The sequence below is a fragment of the Balaenoptera physalus genome (assembly GCF_965194825.1).
Source record: "Balaenoptera physalus genome assembly, chromosome: 2".
In the NCBI taxonomy this organism is placed as follows: domain Eukaryota; kingdom Metazoa; phylum Chordata; class Mammalia; order Artiodactyla; family Balaenopteridae; genus Balaenoptera; species Balaenoptera physalus.
Window position 1 is genome coordinate 64,693,078 of NC_138883.1, and position 12,134 is coordinate 64,705,211.

At 44.1% G+C, this 12,134-nt stretch overlaps 2 protein-coding genes across 3 annotated transcripts in view; both read left to right on the forward strand.

Annotated features, from left to right (window-relative positions):
• LOC309656113 (uncharacterized protein) overlaps positions 1 to 12,134 on the forward strand; it is a 761,916-nt gene that overhangs the window by 437,658 nt on the left and 312,124 nt on the right. The gene's annotated exons all lie outside the window — the stretch shown is intronic.
• The window catches only part of LOC309656107 (tigger transposable element-derived protein 1-like), a 200,349-nt gene that overhangs the window by 122,628 nt on the left and 65,587 nt on the right, over positions 1 to 12,134 (forward strand). The window lies entirely within an intron of this gene.

The window sequence follows — 12,134 nt, forward strand, 5'->3', positions numbered from 1 at the left end:
AAGACGCCTCTAAACAGTTCTTCTAAAAATCACCTGGCCATCCACTTTCTGTTTGTCTCCTTTTTGCCAGTTGTCAGAGAAACACGTGCTGCTGCTCGGGAAGTTTGGAGAAATTTTGAGGAAGGTAGAGAGTAAACCAGGCTGGCAGGAAAGATTCCAGTTACATAAATCAAGCAGTGAAGTATATACATATATATATATGTAGTTATATATACATATATATGTGTGGTTATATATAGATAACTATAGTTTTTTTAAAGTGAAGGAGGCAGAGAAGTCTGAAAAATAGAGGGCAGACTCAGAAATAGCTCCACTCTGTTTAGTAGGACATAATTCCTTTCCCTTTCCTAAAGGTCCTCCTCCCCTCCCCTCCCCCGCTCCTTCCATCCATCCTTCTAATGACTAAAAACAGCTAAAAACATTCTGTAAAGCTTTTTCGTTATTAATATGATTATGAGGTGTATCTCAGCCTCTGTCTTCACCTGACTGGACTTCAGCCTTATAAAATGAAGGCACTCTGGGCAGTCCCCACATGGAAGATTCTAATTCAAATCTACAATGATTTGAGGAAAACAATTTATTTTTTAAAAAATTGAATTGAACCTTGAATACAGTTGTATTGAGAGTGAACAAAAGAGATATGGAAGAAGCCATCCACTCTCCATCAATCAAGGAAGTTTTGTCAGAAACTCCACCCTCCGTCACCCTCCATAGCCCACTCCACTTCCCTTCCTGGTAGGAGCCAACACCCAGAAGAAAGCAGACGTAGACCTGCGGCTGACTCAGAACTCTCAGGTTAGAGAAGAGAAGAGGGGCCCTGCTGTGTGGATCACACGGGAGAGACGCAGGTCTGCTTGGGGTAAAGTCTCAGCTCTTGAGCAAGGAAGCCAGGTAGGTGCATCAGCAAAGCCCCCGAAGATTCTGGGCCTGTGGTGAGGACCACAGAGGGGACCCGGTACCAGAACTCTGCCTTTAGCCTCCTAGGGAGCTCACCAGCTTGCCACCTGGAGAAACTGGCAAAAGACAGCAGCCTCCACAGTGCGTTCCTTATGGCCCGGACAGCTGGCAGAGGCCCTGGGGCACTTTCCTGATGTCTGGGAACAAAATGGGACGCCAGTGTTCCAGAGGTTCCTGCGAAGACCTGCAACTGGGCAGAAGTGCATCAAAGGCCTCTCAAGATGATCGTTTGGACAGGAGGTCTCAAAAGGCATCTTTTTCTACTGAAAAGTGGTGGACACTCTGCAGAAGGATGTGAGTCCTTTCAAAAGAAAAATAGGCTCATGTTGTTGTATTTGCTGAAGGGCTGACCCTTTAGGAGACATGATGCTTACCGCTCCCACTCAAGTCCGAGCCCCTGTGTCTCCCCACAACGATCTCCAAAAAGCCTCTACCTGGTCTCTCCTGTGCCCGCCCTCCCCTCACATTCTCCACACAGCTGCCAAAGCCATCTTTTTTTTTTTTGGCTGTACTGCGAGGCTTGTGGGATCTCAGTTGCCCGACCAGGGATTGAACCCTGGCCACAGCAGTGAAAGCCCAGAATCCTCAAATGAAAAGGAAAATGAAACCATGCTCCCACCACAGCTGAAAATTCTCTAACAGCACTTGATATCATTTTATGAACATAAATGAATAAACAAAGCCCAGGGATCAGCAAAGATGTTCTGGAATGGACCACATAGTAAGTATTTCAGGCTTTGTCCAATATGGTGCCTGCTGTGCTGTTGTCCCCCAAGGATGGGCTGCGCTAGAGTGAAGCAAGCCAGTTATCCCGTGAAACAAAGTCAAAGGAGATGGTCACTCTCAAGGCCGTGAAAGCAGCCACAGAAACACATAAAGAACAGGCATGGCCATGTTCCATGAAAACCGTATGTGGCCCCCAGGCTGCATGCACCAAGTTCTCAGGTCAGAGTCTGCATTTGCTCATCCTCTTCCTGGAATCCTCTTTCTCAGATTTTTGCATAGATGGCTCCAAGTGCTAGCTGACTCAGTAAACAGATTAAATGTATATTTGGAAAATCAGCGAAGAAGGAGCTCTAAAAATGAGAAAATATTTTGGAATGAATTTGATCTTAGATATTTCCCCCAAAGTATTCAAGTAGTTCTTATAGGGGTGACGGAAGCAGAACTTCATTGACATTCTTTGCACTTACTTTAAGCCTTGATTGGCTTTTTATATTTTTAGTTGCCTGGGGGGGTGTGGGGGCGGGGGCTGGGAAGGAGGGAGGCCACCCTAATCTTGTCATGTTTAAAGCCTCTAAAGTCTCAGTGTGGCCCTGCTGGCTCCTTTTGGTCACTGTGGCCTCAGGTCAAGCGTTGCCTTCTCAGGGAAGGTTTCTCCAACCAGTGACTTGCTGGTGCCCCTTCACCACCTATTACGTTCTGCTGTTGTGTTTTCTCACAGCACGTAATCACTCTCTGCAATTATTGTGCTTTTTTTTCCTTTAATTTATTTTATTTATTTATTGTTTTTGCCTGAGTTGGGTCTTTGCTGCTGCGCACGGGCTTTTCTCTGATTGTGGCTAGCGGGGGCCACTCCTTGCTGCGGTGCGCAGGCTTCTCACTGTGGTGGCTTCTCTTCTTGCGGAGCACGGGCTCTAGGAGCACGGGCTCTAGGAGCACGGGCTCAGTAGTTGTGGCTTGTGGGCTCTAGAGCGCAGGCTCAGTAGTTGTGGCACATGGGCTTAGGTGCTCCGTGGCATGTGGGATCTTCCTGGACCAGGGCTTGAACCCGTGTCCCCTGCATTGGCAGGCAGATTCCCAACCACTGCGCCACCAGGGAAGCCCCTTTTGTGCTTTTTTATGTGCTTCCTTGTTGACTGTCTGTTTCCCTTTCGCATGTGGGCCTCAGAAGCCCAGGAATCCTGTCTGCCTTGTTTACTCTGCATCCTGCACCTAATACAGTGTCTGGCACATGGAAGGCATGCAAGAAAATATTTCTTGACTGACTCAGTGACTGAATGAAAGAGCTCAAAGCGTTTTACGTATGAGGTCTGATCCTAGGTGAAATTCTCTGTTTGTCCATCATAGAACCTTAAAAGTGACTTGGAACCCAGCTTGGATAACCGAGTCGGCTTTAGCTAATGGACTTAAATCAATTTAGGCAAAAGCCAATTTGTCAGCTGAAGAATTTGGACCAAATGAGATTTGGTAGAACATTTTGCTACTATATCATGGGAAGATTTTTCAGTTCTTAATCTTTTATCCATTTGGTCTGTTTTTCCAAAATGTTTGCTTTTTACTTTCTACTTCTTAGATTTTAATGAACTTTTGGCTTATCCTCTAGGGAAACATAATTTAAACATCCAACAATAAAAATTTTATTGAGAAAATCATATTTCCTTGAGTTCTGTGCATGAATATAGAAACAGTTAAATATGCAGTGCATATATAACATTTAAATATTGAGTGTATGGTGAACATCTGACTTGTGTCAGGCATTGTTTTGGGCACTAGGATTGCTGTGGTGAACCCATTCTGCCTTCAGACTCCTGGGAGGAATAGATGTAAAACAGATTCAAACCAAAAAAAAGTCAAGTTTTGATAGGCACTAAAAAGGAAATAAACAGGGAGCTGAGATGGGCGATGCCTCCTCTTGTTCAGGTGATAAGGAAGGCCTTATGGAAGAAGTAACATGGAGGAAATGATGAGAAGCTGCTTTTATGGAGGGTAGGGAAAAGTGTATTGCAAGGTGAAGATACCACATTATGCAGAGTTACTAAGGTAGGAAAGAGAGCTTGGCTTATTTCAAGAACAACAAAAAAAAGGGGTGTGACTGGATCACGGTGGGTAAAGAAGATGAGGCACAATGAACTGGTCACTGGGGCTTCCCGGGCCACGGTAATGAGTTTGGATTTTAAGTGCAGAGGTTTCACAAAGCAGAGTGATGCCAGCTTATTTTAAGTCCAAGGACGATTGCTCTGGCTTCCGTGTAGAGAACAGATTGATGTGGGGCAAGTGTAAAAGTGGGGAGCCCCGAGAGAAGGCTGTTGCAGTAATCCACTCGGGAGATGATGGCAGTCTGGAATGGTTGTGGCAGTGAGACTGGGAAGGAGGAGAAGTTGGAGGTACAACTTGGCAGTCGAATTGAGAGGCGTTGTTGGTGAGTCCAACGTAGGAACTGAGAGTAGGCATATCAGTCAGTGTCCAGCTGGGAGAACAGAAATCATTCCAGGTATTTCAAGTGGAGGGAATTTAACCTAAGGAATCAGTTACAAAAGTGTGGGAAAGGTTGGAGGAACCAAAAGGGGAGGATGCAGTTACCTAGAGATAAGTAACTGCAAGAAGTTTTGGACCACTCCTAAGGCTGGAGATAAAATAGAGAAGTGCTGATGTTTTCAGAGCCCAGGAGTGCCTGGCATCTGACACCGCGGGAAGCTGCCAATGCTGTTGGCACTGGCCACCGCCCCAACCATGGATGCTGTTTGCTGGAGCTGCTGAAGGCCACTGCCACAGCCACTGTCAGAAGCTTGTTTTTAAAGGCAGGTGTCTCTCCCTCCCTCATTTTATCCAGTTTCCTACCAGTGCTTCCCACTGGCAGCATTTAACTCGGCCGGCTGGCAAGGGAGTCTGGGAGATGCAGTTCACAGGATCCCAGCCACCTCCAACAGAGCGGCGCACAGAATGGCAGGGCCTGTACTTAGCACGAGCAAGCCAACGGCCAGCACATGGAAGAACTAAAGGTTTGTTTTAAGTAGGAAAAACAATCTATATTTTATAAAAAATATATATTATATTTCTTTTTTTTTTAACAAAAGCAATATGTGCCCATTAGAAAATACAGGAGGGACTTCCCTGGTGGCACAGTGGTTAAGAATCCACCTGCCACTGCAGGGGACATGGGTTCAAGCCCTGGTCCGGGAAGATCCGACATGCCGCGGAGCACCTAAGCCTGTGTGCCGCAACTACTGAGCCTGCACTGTAGAGCCCGCAAGCCACAACTGCTGAGCCCGCGTGCCACAACTACTGAAGCCCGCACGCCACAACTACTGAAGCCCACGTGCCTAGAGCCCGTGCTCCGCAACAAGAGAAGCCACTGCAATGAGAAGCCCACACACCGCGATGAAGAGTAACCCCCGCTCTCCGCAACTAAAGACCGCACACAGCAACGAAGACCCAGTGCAGCCATTAAATAAATAAATAAATAAATAAATAAGGAAAACAATAGAACGTAAAAACTTCCATATTCCCACCTACCCAAAAAAAAATCATTAATAACAACTTGATCTCAATCTCTCTTAAAAAGGGACTCTAATTCTACATTCAGTTTTGTAACCCACTGCACTAAATTTATGCAATCCAACATTTGCTGGACATTTACTTCATTACAACTAGCTCCCAGGTTGAATATTTATGTTCTATAAACATTTTCCGATTATAAATGTAAAAAAGGAATTATTGCCTGAAAACAAATTTGCAGTTTAAGAAAACAGTTCATGAAGAATACAGTCGTAAACTCTAATTTGACTATTAGGAGATTATTTGCTTAGGTAGAAAGAGAAAACATTCTTTTAAATATAAGGTAGAATGTCAGGTCTTTCTTTATCCTGTTCATTTCCTTTTTTGGGAAGAAGAAAACACAGTAGAATTTCAGAGCTGGAAATGGAGAGGAACTTTAGCTACAGAGTACACTAGAACTCTCCTGCTGCCCATCTGCCTGGTCTCCATAGAGTCAGACTTCTTGAGGAAGCTGGTCCTCTGAAGTGTGCAGAAGGGGTGACATGGAGACAAGGTGGCTTTAAGAGTGGGTGCTAATTATTATGGCTACAGGGTGACCATTTCTCTGGTGTTACCTGTTAGAATCCTTTTGACAACTAGAAGCAGAAAACCGTGACTTAAATTGGCTTTAAAAATGAGGAAATGCATTATCTCACATAACTGGAAGTCCAGAGGTAGGACAGGCTACTGGAATAGTAAGATGAGCCGCTCAGTGATGTCACCAAGGTCCCAAGTTCTTGCCACACTCTGTTCTGCCTTCCTCCTGAGACTGGCTCCCTTCATGGTGACTAGATGGCTGCCAGAGGCCACAGAGCTCCCTGCCCTTCTCCATGTTCAGCAAGAAAATTAGATCCTTCCCTTCAATACAAATTCTTTTCAGGCAGACCAGTGGTTCCCAGTACTGCTGCATATTAAAATCACCAAGAGTGCAGTATCATTTATTTGTTTATTGTGATTATTTCATTTCTACTTTATTATTTCATTTGTACTTTATTATTTATTAATTGATGATGATGATATTTATTTGCTATTTTATTTTTTTAACTGCAATACCTAGGCCTTTTCTCTAGAAGTATTAGTCTGGGTAGGGCCCAGCTGGAGGTCATTTTTAGAAGCTCCCAGCTGATTCTCATGTACAGCCAGGGCAGAGAACCACTGGTTTAGGGTGGTTTAGGTCACCTGCCCACCCCTAGACTAACAGTCACCAGGGTAATGCCATGAACTGATTGGCTTAGGAAAGTGGACCTCCAAGTGTGACCCCCCAACCCCCGGCCCTGGTCTCGACCAGCAGAAACAGCTCCCAGGACCCTGTCAGAGATGCAGATTCTCGGGCCTCACCCAGGACTATGAACTCAGAAGCTCCAGGGGTGGGACCCAGAAGTTTGCGTTTTAACAAGCTTGCCACGTGATTCTGATGGATACTAATGTTTGAGACCCACGGCCTGAGATCAATCAGGCTCCTCTCTGGAGCTTGGGAGGAGATAAATACGAGAACAAAATCGAGGTCTGTTAGAACGGTGAACCCCAGGACCCCGAGCCTTTTAACGTTCCCTCCTCCCACCGACAGGCCAGAACAGGGCGGGGGATCCACCACCTGAACCCCCAGACCCGTAGCTGTACAGAGAGGCCTCCCAACTGTGCCACCAAGCCTCAGCCACGGCAACGGGCTTAGCAGTGGGCCCAGCTAAGATGGGAAGAAAGCACGTGCTGTAGGTATCCATTCCTTCCTACCCTGGGGAACCTGGAAGTTTCTGTAGGTGCTAAAGGGCTGAAAAGACAGGCCTGGTATATACTTTCCTGAAAACCCTTTGAACTAATTTCAACTACTGTACAGTTTCAACAGGATCCTGGGGGGAAAAAAAAGGCCATTCAGTAAAAACAAAAGAAATCTGAACACAGTAAGGACTTTAGTTAACAATAACGTCACAGTATTGGTTCATAAATTGTGACAAATGTAACCATACTAATATCTGATGTCAGTAGGGGAGACTGGGTGTGTGGCATGTGGGGACTATGTATAAATCTTCACAACTTTCCTGTAAATCTAAAACTATTCTAAACTAAGGGTATTTTAAATACAGCACATTAAGATGTGAAATTCTAATGAATGAAAACACCTTTGGAAAAAGCTTTGTAAAATTAAGCAAAAAAAGTTCTTTAAAATATTCCATATTAATATAAATTTGACACTGCTGTATTTTTATGATCGGTGCCATGTTTTTAGCCAGAGAGAATGCTTTTTAGACGTTTTCAGCTTAAACAAAAGTTGAATTGGAAAACACTAATGAATATTCCTGATATGTCACACTTCCTAGAACCTGCACACAGCAGAATTATCAAAGAGCAATTGAGAGAGGCTTAAACGTGTTCATATGCTTAGAAATAATTAAGAACCAATCAAGTCACATTCTTTGCCATCCCCTTAGACTTGGAAAGGAGTAGGATGGCTGGACTCCACTGGGAATGGGACGTAATCCGATGCATCGCTCTCTCAACCCAATTCAGAGCGGTGAGCTCGAGCGTGAATTCCCTTCAGGCACTCTTCTCTTGTTTCACCAGCTCCATTTAAATGAAATGGACATCTTGTGTCCTGAGGGGTGAGTCTGGCAATCCGATCAGGTGGACTGAGGTGTGGCTCATTGCTGACGACTACTCTCAACAGACTGTACATCACTGAATTTATGTGGGATTCCTGGACACACTGGGCCATAACTGGAACGGAGCAAGGAGCAAATCCTAATTTGTAGCTTGGACGGTTACTCGCAATGTAGTCAACTAAATAATTCGTGGTAAATTTTGCTTACTGTCTTTCTACACTAAGTATCAGTAAGGAAACCAAGAGTTAAAATTGTCATTGCAGGTGAACGTGCTATAATTAAGGGTTATAATAAAAAAGAGTACTTAAGGGCAAAAACGTTGCTATGTCAAGCAAGTGGCTCAGAATGATCCCCACCCCACCCCCCAATCTTATCTCATTTGGAATCTCTTAGATTTTGTCCAGCATTGTTCTATTCTCTCACTGTGTGAACTTGGACAAGTTCCTTAGCCTCTCTACCCCTCATTTTTGTCCTCTTCACAATAGTGAAAATAATAATCCCTTGGTGGTGTTAGAAGAATTCATAGAAATAATGTTTGTAATACTTTTAGCACAGTGCCTGGAATATATGGTGTTAAAAAAAGTGTTGGATAAATCAAAAAATAAGATCATCCTTGCCCACATTAAAGCCATTCAATGTAATGATAAACCTCTTGATAATATGGCATGGCAAAAACACAGAAAAGAATATTCAGATGCCAGCTTGGAGGGAGGGAAACTCTGGCACAGAAAGATGTTGAAGGGGTGAAAGAAATGTAGATGGTTTTCATCAGAAATAAAAAAGGATGTGATGGAACTCTCCCAAATTACCAGTAAAAAATGTAAAATGGTGCAGCTGCTGTGTAAAACAGTGTGGCAGTTCCTCAAAAAATTAAATGTAAAATCACTATATGACCCAGCAATTCCACTCCTAGGTTTATACCCAAGAGAACTGAAAGCAGGCACTGAGGTACTTACACATACATGCTCATAACAGCATTACTCACAATAACCTAAAGGTGGAAACAACCCAAATGTCCATCGGCTTATGATGGATAGATAAATGTCATATATCCATGCAATGGAATATTAGCCATAAAAAGGAATGATACATGGTACAACATGAATGGACCTGGAAAACATTATACTAAGTGAAATAAGCCAGACATACAAGGTTACATATCCTATGATTCCACTTATAGGAAATATCCAGAAAAGGTGAATCCATAGAAACTAAAAGCAGATTGGTGGTTGCCAGGGGCTGGGGAAGCGAGGAGTAACTGCTTACTGGATACAGGGTTTTCGTTTGGAATGGTGAAAATGTTTTGGAACTGGAGAGAGGCGGTGGTTGCACAATATTGTGAATGTACTAGATGCCACTGAATTGCACACTATTTTTGGTGAATTTTACCTCATCCAAAACAAAAACAAAAACAAAAACAACCCCACATACGTACATAAACAGGACAAGAGTTGAGTGCTCTCTTGTTGTGGTTGAGAACACAAAAGCATTCCAGGCTTCCTCTTCCACTGACCAGAGATTCCTTTCTTAGGGAAGTTACCTAATGTCCAGCCCCTCTGGGCCCTGGTTTCCTCATCAGTAGGAAAATGAAGTTGGACCACCAGGATCCCTTCCGATTCAAATTCCAAGGCAAAGAAATTCAGCTTCCTTCTTTTACCCTCTCTCATCCACATGCTTGAAAAATGACTGCGTCTGTACTGCAGATATACACTGGAAGACAATTTATTGAAATTAAATTACAGGGAAATTAATTTTAGTTATTAACAGAAAAGTGTTTTAATATTTATTGTGATAATGATGGAAATTAACAGGCAAATAACTAGAACAAATGCACTTGAACCATTATCTTGGTGTTTGCCACTCTGACGTTCAGACTCCTCTGAGCCCATGCATGGCTCCAGCCTGTCTGCACCCCTTGGTGTAATCACACACTGTGCTTTTTGCCAGTCACTGTATCTCAGGCTGCTCTGCCAAATGCAGTGCTGGCAGCCCCAAGTTGATTAGGAGGCCCTTGATTGATTAATAGGTGCCCTTGCCAAGTAGGCAAGAACCAGTCCCTGGTTCTTCTAAGGGATGGTTCTTACTTAGAATACCTTTCTAAGCTGCCCATGCTTTGCAACCAAAGTAATCTAGAACAATTTAAAGATTACAGTCACTAAAACTTGCTCATAGACTGTTGCTCTGGTTACACCTAAACTAGTTGTAACTTTATTCTAAAATTATGGAAATATTATTTGAATAGTGAGCCAAATTTACCAGTCCCGGGATTTAAAGTCCTGGGTCCACATGTTCATTCTGGGAGGTGGGGATGTAATTTTGTGTATTTTATTGACCACTACCTCCTCCACCTTCTACTGCGGATTTCTGGTCCTCTGTAAATCCCCTAATTATCCCTAGGAGTGTCAGGTGTATTTCCAAAGAACCTTCAGAAAGTTTCAGCCAACTACCAAGTCTGTCATTTCCCCCCTTTCAAATTCAAGGATATCTACTTCTGAGGTCTACAACAAACCCCGAAGCTGCAAAAAACACAAGCCACTGCCTACCAGGGACCACTTTCAGGCAGCCTCAGACGGCTCTTCTCCTGGTTACATGTTATCCACGATGCCCCTGAAGGAGATCACTGGATGGGTCAAGGTATTGTGGCTATGCAGGGCTCCAGCCCAAGTCGGGGAAGGGCCTTCCTCTCTTTTGGTATTGCAGCTCCATCTTACTCCTTGCAGCAAATGAACAGTCCCCAGGTTTCCAACCCAGTCCCCAGTCCCTGTACATTCACCATGGCTGGATAGGGAGGCAAAGCCAGGAGACAAGTATCCTACAGAATGCCTGACTGCCCCCGTCACTGGCCCGTGAGGTTTTGCTCTGAGCCAGGCTGCTCTGCCTGACACTCTCCCAGTGACTTCTCTCTGGGGAGGCTCCCCGCCCCCCCCCGTCCCTTCATGCAAATAGACCCTTGGGCAGGCTTCGTACAAGCCCAGGCATGTCCCAATCGCAGGTGGAGGTTGCCATGCCTCAGGGTCAGACACCAGGTTCCCGGTACCTATTTATTAGGCACTTACTATGTGCTACGTGCTGGGGGTCCAAGGATGATGGGCTCCTGTCATCCAGGAGCTGCTGTGGGAATTTAGACGGCAGCTCCTCGAGGCTGACCAATCAAGCCGTTACCCCAGTTGGTGCACCTCCTGCCGAAAGGTCATACCAAGGGTGCCCACTATCGCCATCTCGGCAGAGGTCCTCCTCCCTGTATAACTAGGAGTTTCACCAAGTTTCTCGTGGACCACTTCTTCAGGTTCTTACTTGATGACCATGCACCTCTGTCTGCTTCTTTCCATCCGTAGCAGCAGCATGCCTTTCCTGTTCTACTCTTTGTTCTTGGCCCAGACTTCACTCCATTTCTCCTCTCAGATGAAGAAAAGAGAGGGCTACGGGCAGGAGAATAAAAGTGTAAACGCTGTAGGGGATTGTGTACAAAATGATACCTGAAAAACCCGTACATTCTCCTTCTTCTTCTTCTTCACAAATGTTAATTGTACTTTTATCTTTTACTCAGTTTATTTAAACTAAAAAACAGAAACAGGTCACCCATTTTTTTGTTGTTCAACTTTATATAAGACCTAACGCATTGTAACTTACAACTTAATGTGAGAACTGTACATTCTTTTGTTCAACCTACATGAAGAACCCAAGTGCAAACTGATGTAAAATTAAAAATGTAGAAAGGGCTTTGCACGCAATTTCTGAATCTTTTTCTCCAGAGTCTGTTCTCTGGTGTTCGGTAGGAAAGGGAATAAAAAAAAATTCATTAAGCAATCAGCTTACCTTTGGATAACTAAAAAGTCTTGCGGGACATGCCTGTGTTAGCTGTTACATGAGCATGTGGTGAATTCTGAAGGCAGACTTTCAGAACATCATATTTTAGTAAGAAGCTTGAAAGATAAGTGGATGAAAATATTCAGCAAAGCAAAATACAGTATTTTTAGGATTCAGTCAGATATGACCCAGTATTTCTTCATTGTTCACACCCCCCTTCATTGAGCTCATGGGGCCTTGAACATAGTAGGGGTCAGGGAGATGCTTGTTAATTTTATTTAAAATTGGATTCCTCCCAGTCTCTCAGTGTCTTTGTACCTCCCGACCTGGGTCAAACAGCAGAGGAAAGGGGAATAAGGTACCAGGTAAAGCTAAAACGAGATCATTGCTAAAATATTTGTTTGTTCCTGGGTTTATTATTTTATTCAAAAGCCTGGGCGGTGACCAGCCTAGAATGTGGCAGTAAACTGTGCTGTTAATCCGTTTGCATTTTCGGAGTTGGGATCCAGGTTTTCA